The 13220-nt window shown below is 36.0% G+C and overlaps 1 protein-coding gene across 1 annotated transcript in view; it reads right to left on the reverse strand.

Annotated features, from left to right (window-relative positions):
• sh3kbp1 (SH3-domain kinase binding protein 1) overlaps window positions 1-13220 on the reverse strand; it is a 338963-nt gene that overhangs the window by 235394 nt on the left and 90349 nt on the right. The window lies entirely within an intron of this gene.

Genomic DNA, 13220 nt, shown 5'->3' on the forward strand with positions numbered 1-13220 from the left:
AGCTGCTTTTAGCTCTTTCAAAATCACAATTTAAAACAATGGATGAATGAGCTTCTTAATAACAGACCAACTCCTTCTCTTACTGCTTTTAAATCTAAGCTTAAAATCAATCTATTTTCTTTAGCCTCCTAAAATATCTATTATGTTTTATGTGTGCATCTTTGTATACGTTTGAAGTATTGCAATTTTGTTTATTAATTGTTTTTTTTTTTGTTTTTTTTTTTTTAATTGCTTTATTTCAGTCGTTTTTTACTAACTATTTTGGGTAGCGTACTATCTGAATTTGGGCCATATCGAGTCCTGAATCACAACAGAACCAAATGGGAAAGAGTCACAAATGGTTTGCTGAATACCTTTCAATGGGTCCCCATTGGAAAGGGGAACCAAGGGGTGATAATCGGCAGCGATTTTCCAAGGGGAGATCAAGACAACATCTTTGGCGATTTGCCAAAGAGGACCCAGTCCCCACAGGAAGATGATAGGCTATGATTCTACAAAGGGATTCATGGATGATGATCTGTGAAGACTCTACATGGGGGATGATCCCCTGGATAAAGCTTTGTGGAGATTATGGGTCGTGAAGACATGAAAAAGGCAAAATTGGGCTGTGAGAAAAAAAAAATCAAAAATCACTGCTTTATTTTAACCTCTGAATGGCACTTTAGGCAACATAAGTTGTTTTTAATATATGTTTTGAAAATAAATAATTTGCTTGCATGCTATGACTTTAGAATCAAGCCATGAATTCAATTTTTTTTATTGATTTTTTTTTGGATCACTGGTTATACTTTCATACTATAAATCACGTATCAACTGCACAGGCAAGGGGGTACTGTAAAATATGCCACTCTGTACAATACATAGTGTCGCACACGTGCGCATGGGAGGCAGCTAAAGGGCTTGAGTGAAGGCAGTTCTGAGGCATGCCGGGATGTGGCAGAGTGCACTGACTCTTTTTCTCCCTTTCCTGTAGACCATTCCCGGGAGATTCCACCTGGCTGTCTTGACATCACTTCCGGGACCGAGCCAATGGAAGTAGACCTTATCAGCTCCGGCCCCTCTGACGTCACGTCCGGGCTCGATCCAATGAATGAAGAACATGTGCCCGATCCTTATGACCTCACTTCCTGTCTTCCCCTTTAAAAGCCTGCCCTTTTCCCTTTTCCCCTCAGTCTCGTTCTCGACTCAGTTGGATGCACATTAGTGCTGTGTATTTGATAAAAACGACTTTGCAGCCAGGATACCATATTATACGGGTGGCTGCCCCAAACCTTTATCTGTTTATGTCTCGTTCTTATGACAATAGTTATTTCACAATAATTTTAGTCTACAATCCCAAAATGTCACATCCCAGCAAAAATAAAAAAATAACTGTCTTTGGAACATTTTAAAGTAGCAGAAAATGGGGAAAAATAAAAATCATAAATTAGACTGGAATGGTGAATGAGATGCCTGAATGAAATGAGTCTGAAACTGAATGGTTTATCACTTATAGGCTAATATACAGATGTCTTATTTTTCACCATTTTTATCTGAGTACTGACAAGAATGCATGTAGCTTTGTAATAATCAGCCTTGTCAGAAAGCCATTCTACTGTAAATTTCACCACTGATGAAACTCCAAAACTAAAAGACACTTGTTGCAATATAAACATTAAATATATAAAATGATGCTACAATACAATTAAAGTCATAATAGCATATTCTGACATTTGTGAAATAAAGAAAAAGAAAACAATTTTTACTTTCCAAAAAAAAGCAAGAATATTCACATATTTACAGCTATAGGTAAGTTGTGGGTTTCAATAAAAAGTTTTACAATAAAGGAAGTAGAAACAAAATTGCGCAGATTGTAATCTTGCACAAAGGATTAACTTTCACCATGGAAACTGAAATATAGACAAAGGATTTTAATTGCCAGATGCCACAGAACTGTCCCTGTGGATTTGCTCACTAAAAAGGAAAGGCTAATTTTAAACATTAGAAAGACTCATTTGGACTTCCTTTGCAGATGTTAGTCTTAAAATACAAGTTTCAGCAGCTATTTGGTAATGTGTATACTGTGATGTTCTGAAGGCCAGATAAGAAAAACTACTAAGAAGATGCTTAAAATATAAAGGAACGCGAGATGCTAGTGTCTTAAAAAAAAAACACCACAAGGATAATCTGATCCATTGTATTCATTCATGATTTCCATATTTCACAAGGAAAAGAAAGAGTGGGATCAAAATGAGAGTAAGTGATAAATTGCTCTCTACACAACTATATTTATATCTCTCTATTATAAAAAAAAAGCTTGGAAGGGAGACGAGATGTGATCTTCTCGGAAGACAATTTGATGTCCTGTGAGAGACATTTTAACGTTGCGCAAAAAAAGAAGTGAGACAACATTTAAAACAAGTTCACGGACATCTAACCTAGCAGTTGTCGGAATGCTTTTGGCAGACACACTTCATGTGCTCCCAGCTCTTAAAACAATGACAAGCAACAAGCAGAACACGCAGCTCGCCAGCAGATGATCCGACCACTTCTCCTTAGCATGCGATCAGCCCTCCCCTCCCCCTTCACAACACGAGCGGCAGAGATGCAAAGTGGCAAAAGGACAGCTGCTGTACAGGCTTTTAAATGACTGGCGCACAGCGCAACAAGCAGAACACGTAGCTCACCAGCAGCAGCAGCAACAAGCCAGCAGATGATCCAAAAGCATCTCCTTAGTGTGCGTTCAACCGCCCCCCCACTTCACAACGCGAGCAGCGTAATACATCCTGCGAGAAAGAGACCATGCCCGGGACCGGAAAAAAAGAACAAGTATAGTTTTCACAAAAGTTTTAAATTAAAAGTGAAAATAATGCATATGTAACAATTCCCATGAAAATAACAACTTCTTTAAATCATATATCCAGTAAACCAAACCCAGGGGTGGAGCGAGCGAATCAAGCAAAGGGCAGAGCCCCCTAGTATTGTATAGAATTTTTATATTATTTATGACACATTTCTTTTCCACTGAACTTCTAAAGCAGAAAAACACAAGAACACACAGTTTGGATGGGAACAGGCCACTCAGCTGAAGAAAAAAAGAAAAAAAAGCTGAACAATGGCTATTCCCCAAATGCTTGCCAGGCATCAAGATTTGATATTTGGTACACTGCTCCATGTGTATATTGTTCTCTGTGTGAAACAATACTTCAAGATATTTGAGTGAAATTTACCCTTAAATGAGCCAAATCTGACGACAAACCAATGCTGAAGGAACAGTTGGCAAGTACACTACTAATTCCATTCTTGATTTTAAATTCTTCTGTCTTCGATTCATCCACCTTATAACCCACAAAATTTAACTTGGGGTCACGCGAGGCTAAAGCCTTTTCTGACAGCTCTGATTGCAAGGAAGAAAGGAATAATCCATCCCAAAAATGATACATTTACTTTACATACCCCAAGTACTATGTAGCAATGGCAGAAAAAAAAATCTAATTTTTTCATGCAGAATGGAGAAAAAAATAGCTTGTGATATAATACTATATCACACCTACCCCACTGAATTTGGATACAGTGTTGGTGACCAACGCTATACAACAAAACATAGCATTTGAGCAAATGACTGGATAAAGGACATGTGGATTATGCAACGTGAGTAATGTGGGTTTTTTTCTTTCCCCCTCTCTTCCATGGTCTGTTATCTGAACACAAATTGAGGCTATTTTGGGGCAAGGGAATGTTTAAAAATATTTTTCATTTAAATTAGTTGTAACTGGGTATTCATGTTATGAATTAGCTCTTTCTTAAAGGGGGAAGTGAATCTGCATGCCTCTCCTATTGGCACCTACCCTACTGAATTTGGATACAATCATTAAGATGTCAACTTATGCTGATTGTGCTTAGCTTATAGTTAATTGGCTCATACTTTAGTGAATGTAATACAAATCATACGCAAAAAGAAGCTATCCTGAAATATTTTAAGTTTCTAACAACAGTTCTGAACTATATATAAAAACAGGGAAATCCTACATGTACTTTGATATTTGTGTACAGTTAACATTAGGCAGTTTACAACTTCTACTTGAGTAGCTTTCTCATGGGCAAACTTTACTTTTACTTAATGTAATCTTTCAGAGAGGTAGCTCTTCTTGAGTATGGCTGTTGAGTACTTTAAATACAACTACAAGGAGCCGACTTTTATCCATCCCTCATTTAACATCACCTAATATAGAAAAAGTGCACAAGCCAATTTTGCTGCCATCAACAACTGAACCTTGAGTTTATATTTCTGTCTGAAAACTAATGCGGTACTTAATGAAAACCTTTTCTGAAAATCAGGATAACTAATTTTGCCTGTGCCACAATGATAAAATGCTTTTGTTAATGCCTCACCACATTCTGTCAAACAAGGCCTCATACATGTTGAAAGTTCATTAATTTGCTTCTTCTGGATAATGTGCATCTCTTATCCTAAGTTTGCATCTGACAATGGTTCTGCCAGTGTCATTTTTATTAATCTAAATATCAACCAAGACTGTAGTTCTAGGCTCATTCTCGCATTGCTTTGAGTTTAGGTCTTAATTTTTAAGATATAAACAGTCTAAAATTAGTAGTCGTTACATGGCTGTTTCTTCTCTCTTCTGATAATTAAACCTCACCTTACTGTTTTGTAGTTTTCTATTAATATCTGTTGCCAAATGATTTTGTCAGTTTCTGTAGGACACTGCTCAGAATTACTCAGTTAGTACTCATACAACTTTTGTAGTGCCCTTGAAAATATAAGATAACTGCTTTTAGAGGGAAATCAAATTTCCACTTTTAACCCAGATGGGCAGACTTGTTTTTTGATTTTGCTGCTTCACCTATCTGAGTATGAATTAACTTATTTAAATCTCCTTGTAATATATTTGTCATCTTTGTAGGTTGTAACAAATCTGGCAGTCATTTATTCAACTACCCACAAATACAAATTTGTCTAGTTAGACATTCTCAGCAGTCCTTGCCTCTTTTCTATCCCTTCCATTCCACAATTTTAGCCATACATAACCAACTACAAAATGATCCAGGAATTCATATTATTATTTGTAAATGCATTAAACAAATATTCACACTAGCATACACAACAAGAAATCACTAAAATTAATAAAATTAGAAAAAACAGTACCTCAAACATTTTTTTAAATCGCAAAATACAGTAGAGGCGCACACACACACAGTAAACCATCATTTAAGTATTTAATAAAAATGCACAGTCCAAACCATAATGAAATGTGAAACATGCGTCAGCTTTAATAACTGTTGTAAACAGTAATTTTAGAAATCACTGCAATTGAAAAAAGGTATGCACTGCAAAGTCCTCCAAAAATTACAGCTGCCTCATGTTCTCAGAATACAAATCAATGCCTATCCATCAAATACCTCATTAGTTCTCAGTTCCGTCTGGCAAGATGTCTTCTATATGTCAGCACGAATTGAAATTCGTTTGAACTATGATAAGTAATCTACAGTTCTTTATCTTTTTCACTATTTCATTCAACAAAATATGCAACAACATCAAACCACAAAACAAAATAATGTCACACTTTAAAACCTGCTTAAATTAATTCAGTGCAAGACAGGAAATAGGCACGGAACAGCTTGACAGTTCGTCACTGGACTTATTTACCTAAACTAAGGTTCAGTTTAGAGAAGCAATTAGCCTAACAAATAAATTTGGAAAAATGAGGACAAAATAAGAAGTTGCTCAATGACCAGACATCGGATTCAAAATGAGTTACTGTATGGTGGTTCTGTGAAACAGGTGTACCACCCACTACACTTGCAAGCCTGCTGGTTTATTTGTTTTTAGTTTTTTTATGGTATTTTCTAAGCTTAAAAGTAACAAAATATTTGTTAGAAGTATTGCTAATTTACTGGCAAGATGGTGGGAATTTTGGACACTGATTTGCTACATATAACTTACAAGGCCAAATATATATTCAAACCATCAACATATATACAAGTGGCACATTAATAAAAAGAAAAGACAATAGAAAATTAAAAGATTAGACATAAAAAAAATTAAAACACTTTTACTTCACTCTCACACAAGATTTCTACCTTAGCTTAGCACATGCAAGCTTACTCACACATGCGGTTATAAAGACTTTGGTCCTCTGCAGAAAAAAAAAAAAACTTATCAAGCACAGTACATAATCTAAAACTATAATCAAAATTCAATAATGATATAAAGTACATCACCAAAGGCTCCATCTCAGGTTTAGAAGTTCCAAATATTTTCTCTCTATTATAAAAAAAAAATCTTGCGAGGAGACAAGACTTTTTCCTGCGACGAGACGTGATCTTTTGGAGATAGAGAAAGAGAGAGACACTTTCACGTCCCGCGAGATGGTCAAAGTCCCGTCATACTTACAATCTTTGGAAGCAAGTGATACACATGCAGGGCAGATTAGAGATAATGGAAGTAGGAAAATTAAAAAGTCTCAAAAAAATGAGAGTAAAGATCGCCTTAGCGCAAACAAACGGAAAATATTACTCAATGAAATAAGGGAGCAGTGAAAAGAGATCGAATAGTGTTTGAGGATGTCTGGAGAAGAAGAGAGACAAGGCAGTGAGACAAAAGGACAGCTGCTGTACAGGCTTTTAAACATTCAAAGCACCACACAAAATGCAGATCATGCGGCACGGCAGCAGCAGCAAGCCAGCAGTTGATCGAGCAAAGAGGAGGTTAAAAAAAAACAAAAAAACTATTTGTTTCCCATTGTATCACCATTTAAGAGTGGTTTTCGAAGGAGCAACCGCGTCTCTTTAAGGTGCGTTCAGCACCCCTCTTCACAATGGCGAGTAGTGCTGCTGGTGGTGGGGGGTTGTCACGTGAAGACCTCTAGTAATAAAAGGATAATAATTACAACAAGCTAAAGGATATCCTCCACATTGCAAGAAGTGGTGTTGATTTACTAGCAGCACAGCCTCAGCTACATGTTTTAGTAATGCAATAAGAATTTTTCTAAATTGTAACTGACATACAAACAAGCATCCTAATCTATATTAACCTCCAGGTAACATTACTTTATGTAGTGCCAAAACATTTAAACCACATTTGTATTTATTCAAACAACATCTTAATTGTGAAATATACTAATCTCACTTGATGGCTTAACAGACCTAGTGAGTTAAATTTGGACAATGTATAGATGTGTATTAATTGCTATACCACAACAAAATTCGCAGAGAGTGTGGAAATCCTGAGACACTTGAAATTTATCTCCACAGTTAAATCATTTTTCAAGTGGGAATAATCAGTCAAAGATGTGTCTTATTAGCTAACTGACATTTTAAAGTTACAGAAATATGATTTCTGCTAATATTAATCAGATAAACAGTTTAAAATTAAAATATACTGCCAAACTGAATCACAATATTTAATATAAAAAATTCAAAATGAACATTTTTTGACACAAGTACCTGGTTGATATCCTACAATGGTGTCCTTGGTAATTCCTTGCCCGAGTGTTCTATGATTATTTTTGTCAATGGGTAAAACATTTTAAGAATAAGATGCCAATGGAGTGATCACTAGAAAGACCCCATCACAGAATGAAGCGCTTTGAGAATGGGAAAGGTATATATGAACTACTAGCCATTCCCCGCAGCTCCGACCATGTAATAGTGAAACAGGTCAGTGAGGAGGGCCCTGCCCGGTTCCCTAATCCAGATGTCAAGCTTCCCCCTCTCCTTGCCCCACAGCCTCCATCTCAGATTAGCACGAATATATCAACCCTGCAAGCAAACTATGATTCTTAGCGTAATGAGAGAAGTCGCTAAATCAACTGGAAAGTAGAAAAAAAAAACAATCTAAATCTGTTAAGTAGTCCTCTCATGAAAAGCGGACAGATATACAGACAGACGTTGGATTTTATAGAGGGGGAGGGGGAGAGATTATATCAAAATAATAAATCAAGGCTTGATTTCATAAAAATAATACAGTGGGATGCAAAAGTTTGGGCAACCTTGTTAATAGTCATTATTTTCCTGTATAAATCGTTGGTTGTTACGATAAAAAATGTCAGTTAAATATATCATATAGGAGACACACACAGTGATATTTGAGAAGTGAAATGAAGTTTATTGGATTTACAGAAAGTGTGCAATAATTGTTCAAACAAAATCAGGCAGGTGCATAAATTTGGGCACCGTTGTCATTTTATTGATTCCAAAACTTTTTGAACTAATTATTGGAACTCAAATTGGCTTGGTAAGCTCAGTGACTCCTGACCTACATACACAGGTGAATCCTATAATTAGAAAGAGTATTTAAGGGGTCAATTGTAAGTTTCCCTCCTCCATTAATTTTCTCTGAAGAGTACCAACATAGGTGTCACAAAACAACTCTCAAATGACCTGAAGACAAAGATTGTTCACCATCATGGTTTAGGGGAAGGATACAGAAAGCTGTCCCAGAGATTTAAGCTGTCTGTTTCCGCAGTTAGGAACATATTGAGGAAATGGAAGACCACAGGCTCAGTTCAAGTTAAGGCTCAAGTGGCAGACCAAGAAAGATTTCGGATAGACAGAAGCGACGAATGGTGAGAACAGTCAGAGTCAACCCACAGACCAGCACCAAAGACCTACAACATCATCTTGCAGCAGATGGAGTCACTGTGCATCGTTCAACCATTCGCACTTTACACAAGGAGATGCTGTATGCGAGAGTGATGCAGAGGAAGCCTTTTCTCCGCCCACAGCACAAACAGAGCCGCTTGAGGTATGCTCAAGCACATTTGGACAAGCCAGCTTCATTTTGGAATAAGGTGCTGTGGACTGATGAAACTAAAATTGAGTTATTTGGGCATAACAAGGAGCGTTATGCATGGAGGAAAAAGAACACAGCATTCCAAGAAAAACACCTGCTACCTACAGTAAAATATGGTGGTGGTTCCATCATGCTGTGGGGCTGTGTGGCCAGTACAGGGACTGGGAATCTTGTCAAAGTTGAGGGACGCATGGATTCCACTCAGTATCAGCAGATTCTGGAGACCAATGTCCAGGAATCAGTGACAAAGCTAAAGCTGCGCCGGGGCTGGATCTTTCAACAAGACAACGACCAAACACTGCTCAAAATCCACTAAGGCATTCATGCAGAGGAACAAGTACAACGTTCTGGAATGGCCATCTCAGTCCCCAGACCTGAATATAATTGAAAATCTGTGGTGTGAGTTAAAGAGAGCTGTCCATGCTCGGAAGCCATCAAACCTGAATGAACTAGAGATGTTTTGTAAAGAGGAATGGTCCAAAATACCTTCAACCACAATCCAAACTCTCATTGGAACCTACAGGAAGCGTTTAGAGGCTGTAATTTCTGCAAAAGGCAGATCTACTAAATATTGATTTCATTTCTTTTTTGTGGTGCCCAAATTTATGCACCTGCCTGATTTTGTTTGAACAATTATTGCACACTTTCTGTAAATCCAATTAACTTCATTTCACTTCTCAAATATCACTGTGTGTGTCTCCTATATGATATATTTAACTGACATTTTTTATCGTAACAACCAATGATTTATACAGGAAAATAATGACTATTAACAAGGTTGCCCAAACTTTTGCATCCCACTGTACATCAAAGTCACACTTTGGGCACAATTAAAACATTATTCAAATATTAAGTGAATACATGAAGTTTTCATACAATCTGGTCAATGCACTGAAACCTTGTGTTTAAAACTGTCCAAAAAATTGTAGGTTATTGCTGTCTCTTATATCGCACTGTATATAGGATATATATTAAACAAAACCTTGAGATGGTAAGAGTTGATAAACATCCAAACTATGGCAAACATTTAATCACACCTGCACATTATGTAAACACTAGGGGGCTTTGCTCACCAAAAAGCAGCCCCCCTGGCTTGCACTAAACACCAGCCACTTTGCGTCTCTGATGCTTGCGCTGTGAAGGAGACACGGTCGCTCCCCTGAAACCCCTCCTAAACAGTGATACAATGGGAAACAAATGCAGCTTTTTTTTTTAACCTCTTCTTTGCTCAATCTGCTGCTGCCACCGCTGCAACCATGTGATCTGCATCTCGCACGGTGCACTTCTGTCATATCACCTATGTCCATATATTCTCTCTCTTTTCGCTTTTACCTTTTCATCAATATTGCACTGAATTTTAATTCCGTGTTTGGAATTACATCATGACAACGCAACGTAAAGCTGCCCGTGAGTGAATATCTATGTAATGCCAAAAGACAAACTGGCAAAGTATAAAATACTTCCAGTAGAGACCAATGTTTCCTCTAATTATATTCATAGGTGCGTTGTATAATTATGCAATTTTGCAAAATATTTTTATGACAAAATTAAATATTTGCAATATGTATGTTCTATCAGTAGTTAATATTAGCTGAGTGAATGGGAAATAGAATACAATGCACAATTTCATACAAAACAGTGCACGGCCGGGTGTTCAAGTCTTGTTTAAACTTTACTTTGTATTTCTGTTTTCATTTTCATATATGTCGTTTCAATAAAGGCCTTTTCATGACTCACTTTTTATACTTCGACTAAAGTGTCGGCCATTCTGTATAATGCTTAGGTATTATTATATACAATGCCGAGGGAGAGAGCATTCACTGAACAAACTACCTGGATTTGGACCCTAGGTAAAGTATGTATATAGAATATTAAAGTAACACAGACATTTCATGCTCTACCTAAAAAGTCACACATTCTATAGATTTCCTAGTCATTCTATACAATACCTGCTTTTCACACATTGCCACTAACATATACACTGCTATGCAATATATAATACAGATAGAAAACACAGAACATGGAAGAATAATGAATTCCGTCTACAAAGGCCTAACATCACCCTTCCTTTCTTACATACATTCTGCATACCAAAGGATGCAAAGACAAGAAGCAGAAAATCTGTCACTAAATTAGCGTACCGGCAAGAACACACACACACACACACACAAAACAAAACTAACAAACTAGTGCAGTACCCACTCTAAAACAAAGGCTTCTAAGTTTCTCTATCCATAAAATGGAAAAAGAACTTCAAAGAGATTCTCCGACTAGGTCCTTTTTGGGCCAAAACAGTCACATATTACAAGAACTGTCCAATTCCGATACTGACTGACTGTAATGTTTTTTATTTATCCTTTTATTTCATTATTTGTTGCACTTTCACACCATGGTCTTTCATAACCAGCCATGTATTAGCCATATCTTCTACAATAAAGTGGCATTTTCACAACTAACCTGCAGACCATTGGTGTTGCTTGTTCACAAACGAAATTCTGTATGTTATGTGGCCATAAAAATACTAAAATCTCAAAAGTCCCCATAAAATACATACTTTTAACTATTAAAACCCTAATAAAACATGAACATAAAATATTATCTAAAATAAATATGGCATAAAACAAAATAAAATGCTTGTCATAACAACAATTGAAAGTTCTAAGAAAACGTTTGTAAGATGTTCATCAGGAAGATACAAGACTAGCATTATTAACAAGCTTACACATAAAATATACACATTTGGCTTTTAAACTAACAAGTCTATTGTTTACTAAGAAGTGGGGGCAAATTCTTCTTTGTCTATTCTTTTTCTAATTAAAAATGTGAGCTGCTATACTAAACATAAGTTCATTCACTATTAATATTTGGACAACAAGTATTTGTTTTAATTAAAGGACAAAACAAAAAGGTCCTAACTCATTAAACAAGCTTCTCTTTTAATTCATCCCAAAGACGCGAGTCTCTTTTCTTCCCACTTCAAGCACAGCTTGTATTGAACTGCTCTTCTTTCTCCAAGCAAAGGGTGACTCCTAAGATTCCCTAATTTCTCCTAAAGTCTGATCATCTCCTCTCTTTGCAGTGAGTTCTGACAACAAACTGATACATATGATTACTTAAACACTGTAATACTTGGCATAAAGGAGAGTTGCAACTAAATAACTATAACACTTAATAAAAAAAAAGATTGTAAAACAAAAATGTTTTTGAGATCTGCCAGTTTACTGGTCATCAATTGAGTCATTTAGAATGAAAATTGAGTCATTTAGATCAGTGGCCATCGTTTGGAGCATCACTATAACTTAGGAAATAAAATTACTAAATTGGTTGACTTAAATGATGTCACAATTGTTTCCTGTGAAGCAATTCATTACAAGAGCCATTCAGTGCAAACTAAAACAGACAGCTGGATTGCATTTTTGATGCATTTTTCACAGATTAAACCAAGTAATTAAAAATGTTCCTTCTCTTGTGCTAGTAAACTACAGAAATTTCCGCTTACATTTCTAGCACATTTATTAGGTATGATAGCTAAATACATTCTTACTACAATATTAATACAGCATTGTAAACTGCCAAATAGCATGGAAATACCAGAACATACCTATCATTGATCTTTTAATGCACTACAATTTTATGTTACTACCTCAAACATGCTAAATGTAAAAAAAAAAAAAAAATAATCAAGGTCTAGTATTTCGTTCTAAAATCTAATATGCAAAGATAATGCTTGCTGCTAGAAGGCAGTTACATATAGTGAATTATTTTTAACACAATACATACAAGCAAATGAAAATGAAAAAGGGCAAACATACTGTTCCATCTTAATATGATTATTTATAGTTTATTTGATTTTACCTTTTGATCTGATTATATAGCTTTAAAATGTTAAAGAAACAAAAATGACTCATTCCATTCATGTGGTATAAAAAGTATTACAGTAACCTCCTACAGCATTTGTTTCCATTAATCCTGAATTTGGAAGAGGCATAAACTAAAGACTATACAGTATTTTGTTTCCTGCTGCAATTAATACAAGAAGCAAACAGAAATCTTTTATGTGAGTGACAACTCTTGGAATAAAAGTATAAACAGGGAGCTTTGTAATGGAAAAAACATTCACCTGATTTTCTTTCCATATATACTTTATATTCATTATATGCAACAGTTTCATTCTGATCAAAAGGCAAACAAAAATCTGGCAGATGTTCCTCTTAATTCTCAGTCACTAACAACACTACAAACAATATAACGTTTCTTTTCTGTTTGTTTTCACAAACACAACAGGCCAACAGTGGGTAAAAAAACCAAAGCACACTGCTAGTACTGAAATAGGCAGGGATTTACTTGTGGCATTTCCTTGAATTTTGAGCATGAAAACTATTATTACCACACGTTGCGTCAAACAAATACCAATACTACTACTACTACT

Source organism: Polypterus senegalus, chromosome 2 (genome assembly GCF_016835505.1).
Source record: "Polypterus senegalus isolate Bchr_013 chromosome 2, ASM1683550v1, whole genome shotgun sequence".
Classification (NCBI taxonomy): Eukaryota; Metazoa; Chordata; class Cladistia; order Polypteriformes; family Polypteridae; genus Polypterus; species Polypterus senegalus.